At 36.3% G+C, this 13,096-nt stretch overlaps 1 pseudogene; it reads left to right on the top strand.

Annotated features, from left to right (window-relative positions):
- Window positions 1–610: 610 nt before the first annotated feature.
- On the top strand, window positions 611–3,182 carry LOC139358216 (serine/threonine-protein kinase TBK1 pseudogene; annotated as a pseudogene).
- The last annotated feature ends 9,914 nt before the right edge of the window (window positions 3,183–13,096 follow it).

Here is a 13,096-nt window from a genome sequence, read left to right as displayed (position 1 = left end):
AGCAAACTGTTCCAAGAAAAGATTCCTGTAACTATGTGAGATGAATTCACACATCACAAAGCAGTTTCTCAGACAGCTTCTTTCTAGTTTTTATCTGAGGATATTTCCTTTTTCACCATAGGCTTCAATGCATTTCAAAATATCCCTTCTCAGATTCCCCAAAAACAGTGCCACCAAACTGCTCCTTGAAAAGAGTGGTGTAACTCTGCGAGATCAATTCATAAATCACAAAGCAGTTTTTCAGAATGCTTCTTTCTAGTTTTCATCTGATTAAATTTCCTTTTTCACCGTATTCCTCAATGTGCTCCCGAATATCCCAATGGAGTTTCCACGAAAAAAGTGTTAGCAAACTTCTCAATGAAAAGAACAGCGTAACTCTGTTAGATGAATTCACAGATCACAAAGCAGTTTCTCAGAAGGGTTCTTTAGGTTTTTTCCTGAGTATAATTCCGTTGTCACCATAGACTTCATTGTGCTTCCAAATATCCTTTAGCAGATTCCAAGGAAACAGTGTTATCAAACTGCTCAATGAAAAGAACGGTGTAGGTGCGCACGCGCACCCGCACTGGCGCGCCGGCCGTCGGTCACGTGGCCCCCGGCCAGGGCTTGTGAAGCCGGAAGTGTCCTGGGGCTCGAGGCCGCGGGAGCCCGCCGGCAGTGGCGCGGCGGAGACCCGGCTGGTATAACAAGAGGATTGCCTGATCCAGCCAAGATGCAGAGCACTTCTAATCATCTGTGGCTTTTATCTGATATTTTAGGCCAAGGAGCTACTGCGAATGTCTTTTGTGGAAGACATAAGAAAACTGGTGATTTATTTGCTATCAAAGTATTTAATAACATAAGCTTCCTTCATCCAGTGGATGTTCAAATGAGAGAATTTGAAGTGTTGAAAAAACTCAATCACAAAAATATTGTCAAATTATTTGCTATTGAAGAAGAGACAACAACAAGACATAAAGTACTTATTATGGAATTTTGCCCATGTGGGAGTTTATACACTGTTTTAGAAGAGCCTTCTAATGCCTATGGACTACCAGAATCTGAATTCTTAATTGTTTTGCGAGATGTGGTGGGTGGAATGAATCATCTTCGAGAGAATGGCATAGTGCACCATGATATCAAGCCAGGAAATATCATGCGTGTTATAGGGGAAGATGGACAGTCTGTGTACAAACTCACAGATTTTGGTGCAGCTAGAGAATTAGAAGATGATGAGCAGTTTGTTTCCCTGTATGGCACAGAAGAATATTTGCACCCTGATATGTATGAGAGAGCAGTACTAAGAAAAGATCATCAGAAGAAATATGGAGCAACAGTTGATCTTTGGAGCATTGGGGTAACATTTTACCATGCAGCTACTGGATCACTGCCATTTAGACCCTTTGAAGGGCCTCGTAGGAATAAAGAAGTGATGTATAAAATAATTACAGGAAAGCCTTCTGGTGCAATATCTGGAGTACAGAAGGCAGAAAATGGACCAATTGACTGGAGTGGAGACATGCCTGTTTCTTGCAGTCTTTCTCGGGGTCTTCAGGTTCTACTTACCCCTGTTCTTGCAAACATCCTTGAAGCAGATCAGGAAAAGTGTTGGGGTTTTGACCAGTTTTTTGCAGAAACTAGTGATATACTTCACCGAATGATAATTCATGTTTTTTTCGCTACAACAAATGACAGCTCATAAGATTTATGTTCATAGCTATAATACTGCTACTATATTTCATGAACTGGTATATAAACAAACCAAAATTCTTTCTTCAAATCAAGAACTTATCTATGAAGGGCGACGCTTAGTCTTAGAACCTGGAAGACTGGCACAGCATTTCCCTAAAACTACTGAGGAAAACCCCATATTTGTAGTAAGCCGGGAACCTCTGAATACCATAGGATTAATATATGAAAAAATTTCCCTCCCTAAAGTACATCCACGTTATGATTTAGATGGGGATGCTAGCATGGCTAAGGCAATAACAGGGGTTGTGTGTTATGCCTGCAGAATTGCCAGTACCTTACTGCTTTATCAGGAATTAATGTGAAAGGGGATACGATGGCTGATTGAATTAATTAAAGATGATTACAATGAAACTGTTCACAAAAAGACAGAAGTTGTGATCACATTGGATTTCTGTATCAGAAACATTGAAAAAACTGTGAAAGTATATGAAAAGTTAATGAAGATCAACCAAGAAGCGGCAGAGTTAGGTGAAATTTCAGACATACACACCAAATTGTTGAGACTTTCCAGTTCTCAGGGAACAATAGAAACCAGTCTTCAGGATATTGACAGCAGATTATCTCCAGGTGGATCACTGGCAGATGCATGGGCACATCAAGAAGGCACTCATCCAAAACATAGAAATGTAGAAAAACTACAAGTCCTGTTAAATTGCATGACAGAGATTTACTATCAGTTCAAAAAAGACAAAGCAGAACGTAGACTAGCTTATAATGAAGAGCAAATCCACAAATTTGATAAGCAAAAACTGTATTACCATGCAACCAAAGCTATGACGCACTTTACAGATGAATGTGTTAAAAAGTACAAGGCATTTTTGAGTAAGTCGGAAGAATGGATGAGAAAGATGCTTCATCTTAGGAAACAGTTATTATCTCTGACTAATCAGTGTTTTGATATTGAAGAAGAAGTATCAAAATATCAAGACTATACTAATGAGTTACAAGAAACTCTGCCTCAGAAAATGTTTGCTGCTTCCAGTGGAATCAAACATAACATGACTCCAATTTATCCAAGTTCTAACACATTAGTAGAAATGACTCTTGGTATGAAGAAATTAAAGGAAGAGATGGAAGGGGTGGTTAAAGAACTTGCTGAAAATAACCACATTTTAGAAAGGTTTGGCTCTTTAACCATGGATGGTGGTCTTCGCAACATTGACTATCTTTAGCTTTCTAATAGAAGTTTGAGAAAAGTTTCTGTTTGCACAAGAAAATAATGCTTGGGCATTAAATGAATGCCTTTATAGATAGTCACTTGTTTCTACAATTCAGTATTTGATGTGGTCATGTAAATATGTACAATATTGTAAATACATTAAAAAATATAAATTTTTGGCTGCTGTGAAGATGTAATTTTATCTTTTAACATTTATAATTATATGAGGAAATTTGACCTCAGTGAGCACGAGAAGAAAGCCATGACTGACCAATGTGTTGACATACTGATCCTCTACTCTGAGTGGGGCTAAATAAGGCATTTTCTCTGACTGCCTACTAGAAATATTTTTAAGTGGAACCAAAATAGGCATCCTTACAAATCAGGAAGACTGAGTTGACACGTTTGTAAATGGTAGCACAGTGGCTACTGTGAGTGGGGAGCAGAACCGCACCACTGTTATACTGGGATAACAATTTTTTTGAGAAGGATAAAGTGGCATTATTTTATTTCACAAGGTGCCCAGATCCCAGTTATCCTTGTATCCATGTAATTTCAGATGAATTATTAAGCAGACATTTTAAAGTGAATTCATTATTAAAAACTACTCATTTTTTTCCTTTGGCCATAAATGTATAATTGTCATTAAAATTCTAAGGTCATTTCAACTGTTTTAAGCTGTATATTTCTTTAATTCTGCTTACTATTTCATGGAAAAAAATAAATTTCTCAATTTTACTGTAAAAAAAAAAAAGAACGGTGTAACTCTGTAAGATGAATTCACACATCACAAAGCAGTTTCTCAGAGAGATTCTTTCTAGTTTTTGTCAGAGTATAATTCCTTTTTCATGATAGGCCTCAATGTGCTCCTAAATATCCTTTGCAGATTAAACAAAAAGAGTGTTAGCAAACTGCTTCGTGAAAGGAAAGGTGTATTTCTGTGAGATGAATTCACACATCACAAAGCAGTTTCTCAGAAAACTTCTTACTAGTTTTTATCTGATGATATTTACTTTTTCACCATATTTCTCAATGCACTACCAAATATCTGTTTGCAGTTTCCACAAAAAAAGTGTTAGCAAACTTCTCAATGTAAAGAACGTTGTAACTCTGTGAGATACATTGACACATCACAAAGCAGTTTCGTAGAAAGTTTTTTTGGTTTTTACCTGTGGATATTTCCTTTGTCACTACAAGCTTCAAAGCACTCCCAAATATCCTATTGCAGATTCCATGAAAACAGTGTTATCAAATTGCTCAATGAAAAGAACGGTGTAATCTGTCAGATGAACTCACACATCACAAAGAAGTTTCTCAGAAAGCTTCTTTCTAGTTTTTATCTGAGGATATTTCCTTTTTCACTATAGACCTCAATGCACTCCCAAATACCCCTTTGCAGATTCCACAAAAACAGTTTTAACGAACCTCTCCACGAATAGGCAAGTGTAGTTCTGTGAAGAACAATTGACACTTTACAGAGAACTTTCTCAGAAAACTTCTTTCTTGTTTTTAGCTGAGGATGTTTCCTTTGTTGCCATAGGCTTTAATGTGATTCCAAATATCCATTCCGAGATTCCCCATAAACAGTAGTACACAACTGTTCCATGAAAAGAAAATTGTCACTCTGTGAAATGAATTAACATATCACAAATCAATTTCTCAGAACACTTCTTTCTAGTTTTCACATGAGGATATTTCCTTTGTCTCCATAAGTTTCAAAGGGCTCCAAAACATCCCATTGCAGATTCCAGGAAAACAGTGTTATCAAACTGCTCAATAAACAGAATGGTGTAACCCTGTGAGATGAATTAACACATCACAAATCAGTTTCTCAGAAAGCATCTTTCTACTTTTTCTATGAGGATATTTCTTATGTCACCATAAGCTTCAATGCACTCTGAAATATTCCATTTAAGATTCCAAGAAAACAGTGTTATCAAACTGCTCAAGGAAAAGAACAGTGTAAAACTGTGAGATGAATTCACGTATCACACAGCAGTTTCTCAGAAAGTTTCTTTTTATCAATGAGATTATTTCCATTGTCACTATAGGCTTCAATGCACTCCCAAATATCCTACTGCAGATTCCATGAAAACAGTGTTATAATACTCCCGAATGAAATTATCAGTGGAACTATGTGAAATGAATTCACACATCACAAATAAGTGTCTCAGAAAGCATCTATTTGGTTTATTTATGATGATATTTCCTTTGTCACCATAAGCTTCCATACGATGAGACATATCAGAGTGCAGATTCCAAGAAAACACTGTAAGCAAACTGCTCCATGCAAAGATCAGTGTAACTCTGTGAGTTGAATTCTCACATCACAAATCAGTTTCTCAGAAAGCTTCCTTCTAGTTTTTATCTGAGGATATTTCCTTTCTCACCATAGGCCTCAATGCACTTTCAAATATCCCTTTGCAGATTGCATGAAAACAGTTTTAGTTAGCTGTTCCATTAAAATAGAGGTGCAACACTGTGAGATGAATTTACATATCACAAAGAACTTTCTCAGAAATTTTCTTCATAGTTTTTATCTGAGGATATTTCCTTTGTCACCATAGGCTTCAATGAGATCCAAATTATTCCTTCTCAGATAACCTAAAAACAGTGCTACAAAACGGATCCATGAAAAGAATCATGTAACTCTGTGAGATGAATTGTCATATCACAAAGTTGTTTCTCAGAAAGCTTCTTTCCAGTTTTTCTATGAAGATATTTCCTTTGTCAGCATAATCTTCAATGCACTCTGAAACATCAGATTGCAGATTCTAAGAAAATCGGGTTAGCAAACGGCTCAATGAAAAGAAGTGTGTAACTCTGTGAGATGAATTCACGCATCAAAAAGGAGTTACTCACAAAGCTTGTTTCTGGTTTCTAACTCAAGATATTTCTTTTTCACTTTAGGCCTCAATGCGCTTCCAAATATACCTTTGCAGATTTCCCAAAAAAGTGTTAGAAAACTGCTTCATGAAAGAAAATATCTAACTCTGTGAGATGAATTCACACATCAAAAAGAAGTTTCTCAGAAAAGTTCTTTCTTGTTTTTATCTGAGGATATTTCCTTTGTTACCATAGGCTTCAATGCACTCCCAAATATCCTATTGCAGATTAAACGGAAACAGTGTTATCAAACTGCTCAATGAAAAGATCTGTGTAATTCTCTGAGATGAATTCACACATCACAAATCAGTTTCTCAGAAAGCTTCCTTCTAGTTTTTATCTGAGGATATTTCCTTTCTCACCATAGGCCTCAATGCACTTTCAAATATCCCTTTGCAGATTGCATGAAAACAGTTTTAGTAAGCTGTTCCATTAAAATAGAGGTGCAACACTGTGAGATGAATTCACATATCACAAAGTCATTTCTCAGAAAGCTTCATTCTAGTTTTTATCTGAGAATATTTTCTTTTTCACCATAGGCTTCAATGTGATCCAAAATATCACTTCTCATATTCCCAAAAAACAGTGTTACCAAACTGCTCCATGAAAAGGATCGTGTAACTCTGTGATACGAATTCACAAATCAAAAAGTAGTTTCTCGGAAACCGTCTTTCTATTTTTTGTCTGAGAATATTTTCTTTATCAACATAAGCTTCAATGTGCTCAGAAATATCCCATTGCAGATTCCAAGAAAACAGTGTTAGCAAACTGTTCCATGAAAAGAACAGTGTAACTCTGTGAGGTGAATTAAGCATCACAAAGGAGTTTCTCGGAAAGCTTCCTTCAAGTTTTTGTCTGAGGATATTTCCTTTCTCACCGTAAGTCTCAATGCGCTCCCAAATATCACTTTGCAGACTCCTCTAGAACAGCGTTAGCAAACTGTTACATGAAAATTGAGGTATAACTCTGTGAGATGAATTCACACAAAACAAAGTCCTTTCTCAGAAAGCCTCTTTCTACTTTTTATCTGAGGATATTTCCTTTGTCACCATAGGCTTCAATGCGATCCAAAATATTCCTTCTCAGATTCCCCAAAAACAGTACTACCTAGCTTCTCTGTGAAAAGAATCATGTAACTCTCTGAGATGAATTCTCGAATGGCAAAGAAGTTTCTCAGAAAGCGTCTTTCTAGTTTTTCTCTGTGGATATTTCCTTTGTCACCACATGCTTCAGTGCACTCCCAAATATCCTATTGCAGATTCCAGGAAAACAGTTTTATCAAACTGCTCAATGAAAAAAACAGTGTAACTCTGTGAGATGAATTCACATATCACAAAGCAGTTTGTCAAAAAGCTTCTTTTTGGTTTTTAATCTGAGAATATTTCCTTTATCACCATGCACTTCAATGAGCTCCCAAATATCCTATCGTGGATACCACAAAAACAACATTATCAAACTGCTGAATATTAGAATGGTGTAACTCTGTGAGATGAATTCACACATCACAAAGCAGTTTCTCAGAACTTTTCTTTCTGGTCTTTATCTGAGGACATTTCCTTCTTCACTGTAATCCTCAATGCGCTCCAAAATATCAATTGTAGATTCCATGAAACCAGTGTTTCCAAATTGCTCCATGAAAAAAAATGTGTAACACAGTTAGATGAATTCACACATCACAAAGCAGTTTCTCAGAAGCTTCTTTCTAGTTTTTATATGAATGTATTTCCTTTGTCACTGCAAGCTTCAGTGTGCTCCGAAGTATCTCATTACAGATTCCTAGAAAACAGTGTTAGAAAACAGCTCAATAAAACCAACAGTGTAAGTCTGTGAGATGAATACACTCATCAAAAAGTAGTTTCTCAGAAAGCTTCTTTCTAGTTTTAATATGAGGATATTTCCTTTTACACCATATTCCTCACAGCACTTCAAAATATACCAATGCAGATTCCATGAAAAAAGTGTTAGCAAACTTCTCAATGAAAGTAACGTTGTAACTTTGTAGGATAAATTCACACATCACGAAGCAGTTTCACAGAATGCTTCTTCTTGGTTTTCATCTGAGGATATTTCCTTTGTCACCATAGGCTAAAAAGCAATCCAACATATCCCTTCTCAGATTCCCCCAAAAACAGTGCTACCAAAGTGCTCCATGAAAACAGTGGTGTGACTTGTGAGATGAATTCACACATCACAAAGCTGTTTCTCAGAAAGCATCTTTCAAGTTTTTATCTGAAGATACTACCTTTCACCATAGGCTTCAATGCAATCCAAAATATCCCTATTCAGATTCCTCAAAAACAGTGCAAAAAAATTGATCCATTAAAAGAATCATGTAACTCTGTGAGATGAATTAAAACATCACAAAGCAGTTTCTCAGAAAACTTCTTTCTACTTTTTAAATGAATGTATTTCCTTTGTCACCATAAGCTTCAATGTGCTCCAATGTATCCCATTGCAGATTCCTAGAAAACAATGTTAGCAAACTGCTCAATGAAAAGAACAGTGTAACTCAGTGAGATGAATACACAAATCACAAAGCAGTTTCTTAGAAAATTTCTTTCCAGTTTTAATCTGAGGATAATTCCTTTTTCATCATAGGCCTCAGTGCGCTCCCGAATATCCCTTTGCAGATTCCACAAAAACAGTGCTACCAAACCGGTCAAGGAAAAGGATGGTGTAACTCTGTGGGATGAATTGACACATCACAAAGAAGTTTCTCTGAAAGCTTCTTTCAAGTTTTAATGTGAGAATATTTTGTTTAACACCGTAGGCTTCAATGCAATCCAAAAATCCCTTCTCAGATGCCCCAAAACAGGGCTACAAAACTGCTCCATGAAAAGAAAGTTGTAACTCTGTGAGATGAATTCAGAAATCACAAAGCAGTTCCTCAGAAAGCGTCTTTCCAGTTTTTATCTGAGGATATTTCCTTTGTAACCATAAGCTTCAATGTACTCCGAAATATCCCATTGCAGATTCCAAGAAAACAGCGTTAGCAGACTGCTCAATGAAAAGATCAATGTAACTCTGTGAGATGAATTCACACATCGCAAAGCAGTTTCTCAGAAAGATTCTTTCTAGTTTTTGTCTGAGGATATTTCCTTTGTCACCACAGGTTTCAATGCACTCCTAAATATCCTATTGCAGACTCCATGAAAACAGTCTTATCAAACAGCTCAAAGAAAAGCAGGGTGTATGTCTGTGAGATGAATGCAACCATCACAAAGCAGTTTCTCAGAAAATGTCTTTCTAATTTTTATCTGAATGTATTTCCTTTTTCTCCCTAGGCCTCTATTTGCTCCCAAATATCCCTTTGCAGATTCCATGAAAGCAGTGTTAGCAAACTGCTCCATGAAATCAAAGGTGTAACTCTGTGAGATGAATTGGCACATCCCTAACGCCTTTCTCAGAAAGTCTTTTTCAAGTTGTTATCTGAGAATAATTTCTTTGTCACCCTAGGCTTCGATGCTATCCAAAATATCCCTACTCAGATACCCAAAAAACAGTGCTAAAAAATTGATCTATGAAAAGAATCATGTGACTCTGTGAGATGAATTAACACATCACAAAGTGGTTTCTCAGAAAGATTCTTTCTAGTTTTCATATGAATGTATTTCCTTTGTCAATGTAAGCTTCAATGCACTCCAAAGTATCCCAATGCAGATTCCTAGAAAACAGTGTTAGCAAACTGCTCAATGAAAGTAACAGTGTAACTCTGTGAGATGAGTACACTTATCACAAAACAGTTCATCAGAAACCTTCTTTCTAGTTTTAATCTGAGGATATTTCCTTTTTCACCATAGGCCTCAGTCCACTCAGAAATATCCCTTTGCAGATTCCATGAAAACAGTGTTAGCAAACTGGTCCATGAAAAGAAAGGTGTAACTCTTTGAGATGAATTCACACATCACAAAAAAGTTTCCCTGAAAGCTTCTTTCTAGTTGTAATCTGAGGATATTTCCTTTGACACCATAGGCTTCAAAGCAATCCAAAATATCCCGACACAGATTCCACTAAAACAGTGATATCAAACTGATCCATTGAAAGCATTGTGTATCTGTCAGATTAATTCACAAATCACAAAGCAGATTCTCAGAAAGTTTCTGTCTAGTTCTATCTGAGGATATTTAATTTTTAACAGTAGGCTTCAATGCGCTCCAAAATATGCCATTGCAGATTCCAAGAAAACAGTGTTAGCAATCTACTTAATGAAAAGAACAGTGTATTTCTGTGACTTGAATTCACACATCACAAAAGAGTTTCTCAGAGAGCTTCTTTCTCTTTTTTCTATGATGATATTTCCTTTTTCACCATAGGCCTCAAAGCGCTCATAAGTATTCTTTTGCAGATTCCACGAAAACTGTGTTAGCAACTACTCCGTGGAAAGACAGGTGTAACTCTGTGAGATGAATTCACACATCACAAAGAACTTTCTCAGAAAGCTTCTTTCTAGTTTTTTCTGAGGATAATTCCTTACTTACCATTGGCCTCAATGCAATCCAAAATATCCCTTCACAGATTCCACAAAAACCATGCTACCAAACTTATCTATGAAAAGAATCATGTAAGTCTGTGAGATGAATTAACACATCATAAAGTCATTTCTCAGAAAGCTTCTTTCTAGTATTTATATGAGGATATTTCCTTTGTCACCATAGTCTTCAATACACTCCGAAATATCCCATTGCAGATTGAAGAAAACAGTGTTAGCAAACTGCACAATGAAATGAACAGTGTAACTCTCTGAGATGAATTCACACATCACAAACAGTTTCCAAGAAAGCTTCCTTCTAGTTTTTATCAGAGGATATTTCCTTTATCATCATAGGCCTCAATGCTCTCCAAAATAACCTTTTGCAGATTCCACAAAAACAGTGTTAGCAAACTGCTCCATGAAAATAAAGGTGTAAATCTGTGAGATAAATTCACACATCTCTAAGAATTTTCTCAGAAAGCTTTTTTGTAGTTTTTGTCAGAGGATATTTCGTTTTTCAACACAGGCTTGAATGCGATTCAAAACAACCATTCTCAGATTCCCCAAAAACAGTGCTATCAAACTGATCAATGAAAAGAATCGTGTAACTGTGAGATGAATTAACACATCATAAAGAAGTTTCTCAGAAAGTATCTTTACAATTTTTGTCTGAGGTTATTTCCTTATTCACAGTAAGTTTCAATGCACACCAAAATATCCCATTGCACATTCCAAGAAAAGTGTTACCATATTACTCAATGAAAGGAACAGTGTAACTCTGTGTGATCAATGTCCACATCACAAAGCAGTTTCTCAGAAAGCTTCTTTTTGTTTTTTATCTGAGGATATTTCCTTTGTCACCATAGGTTTCAAAGCACTCCCAAATATCCTTTTGTATATTCCACGAAAACAGCATTATCAATCTTCTCAATGAAAAGAATGGTGTAACCCTGTGAGATGAATTCACACATCAAAAAGCAGTTTCTCAGAAAGCTTCTTTCAAATTTTTATCTTAGGATATTTCCTTTTTCACTGCAGGCCTTAATTCATCCCAAATATCACTTTGCAGATTCCATGAAACCACTGTTAGAAACTCCTCCTTGAAAGGAAAGGTGTAACCCTGTGGGACGAATTCACACATCCCAAAGAACTTTATCAGAAAGCTTCATTCTCCTTATTATATGAGGATGTTTCCTTTGTCATCATAGGCTTCAATGTGCTCCAAAATATACATTCTCAGATTCCCCAAAAGCAGTGCTACCAAAGTGATCCATGAAAAGGATCATGTAAGTCTGGGAGATGATTTAACACATCACACAGCAGTTTCTCAGAAACCTTCTTTCTAGTTTGTATATGATGATATTTCATTTGTCACCATAAGCTTCGATGCACTACAAAATATCCCATTGCAGATTCCAAGAAAACAGTGTTAGCAAACTGCTCATGAAAAGAACAGTGTAACTCTTTGAGATGAATTGACACAAAACAACGCAATTTCTCAGAAAACTTTTTCGGTTTTTATCTGAGGATATTTCCTTTCTTGCCACAGGCTTCAATGCACTCCTAAATATCCTATTTCAGATTCCACAAGAAAAGTGTTATCAAACTGCTCATTGAAAAGTATGGTGTAGGTCTGTGTGGTGAATTCGCACATCACAAAGCAGTTTCTCAGAAAGTTTTCTCTCATTTTTTTCTGAGTATATTTTCTTTTTTATTATAGGCCTCAATGCACTCCAAAGTGTCCCTTTGCAGATTCCACGAAAACAGTGTTAGCAAACTGACCTATAGGAGGAAATGTGTAACTCTAAGAGATGCATTCACACATCACAAAGAAGTTTCTCAGAAAGCTTCTTTCAGTTTTTATCTGAGGATATTTCCTTTGTCACCTTAGGCTTCAATGTGATCCAAAATACCCCTTCTCAGGTTCCCCAAAAACCATGCTACCAAACTGATCCATGAAAACTATTGTGTAACAGTGTGAGATGAATTAACACATCACAAAGTGGTTTCTCAGAAAGCTACTTTCTAGTTTCTATATGAGGATATTTTCTTTGTCACCATAAGCTTCAATGTACTCCGATATATGAAATTGCAGATTCCAAGAAAACAGTGAGCAAACTGCTCAATGAAAAGAGAAGTGTAACTCTGTGACATGATTTCACATATCACAAAGCAGTTTCTCAGAAAGCTTCTTCTTGGTTTTAATTTGAGGATAATTTCTTTGTCACCACAGGTTTCAATGCTCTCCCAAATATCTTATTGCAGATTCCTTGAAAGCTCTGTTATCAAACTGCTCAATGAAAAGAATGGTGTAACTGTTAGAGATGAATTCACACATCACAAAGCAGTTTCTCAGAATGCTTCTTTCTAGTTTTTATCTGAGGATATTTCTTGTTTGAGTATAGGCCTCAATGCGCTCCCAAATATCCATTTGCAGTTTCAACGAAAACAGTGTTACCAAACTGCTCCACAAAAAGAAACTTGTATCTCTGTTAGATGAATGCACACATCACAAAGAACTCTCCCAAAAAGCTTCTTCACAGGTTTCATCTGAGGATATTTCCTTAGTCACCATAGGTTTCAATGAGAGCCAAAATATCACTTCCAATATTTCAAAAAACAGTGCTACTAAACAGATCCTTGGAAAGAATCATGTAACCCCATGATATGAATTGACACATCACATGACATTTTCTCAGAAAACTTATTTTTGATTATTATCTGATTAAATTTTCTTTGTCACAATAGGATTCAAAGCGCTCCCGAATATCCTATTGTGGAATCCACGAAAAAAGAGTTATCAAACTGTTCAACGAGAGGACCGGTCTAACTCTCTGAGATGAATTCAC

The sequence above is a fragment of the Macaca nemestrina genome, chromosome 14 (genome assembly GCF_043159975.1).
Source record: "Macaca nemestrina isolate mMacNem1 chromosome 14, mMacNem.hap1, whole genome shotgun sequence".
Taxonomy (NCBI): Eukaryota; Metazoa; Chordata; class Mammalia; order Primates; family Cercopithecidae; genus Macaca; species Macaca nemestrina.
Note: the sequence above shows the minus strand (reverse complement) of the source record. Positions and strands in the feature narration are given on the sequence as shown.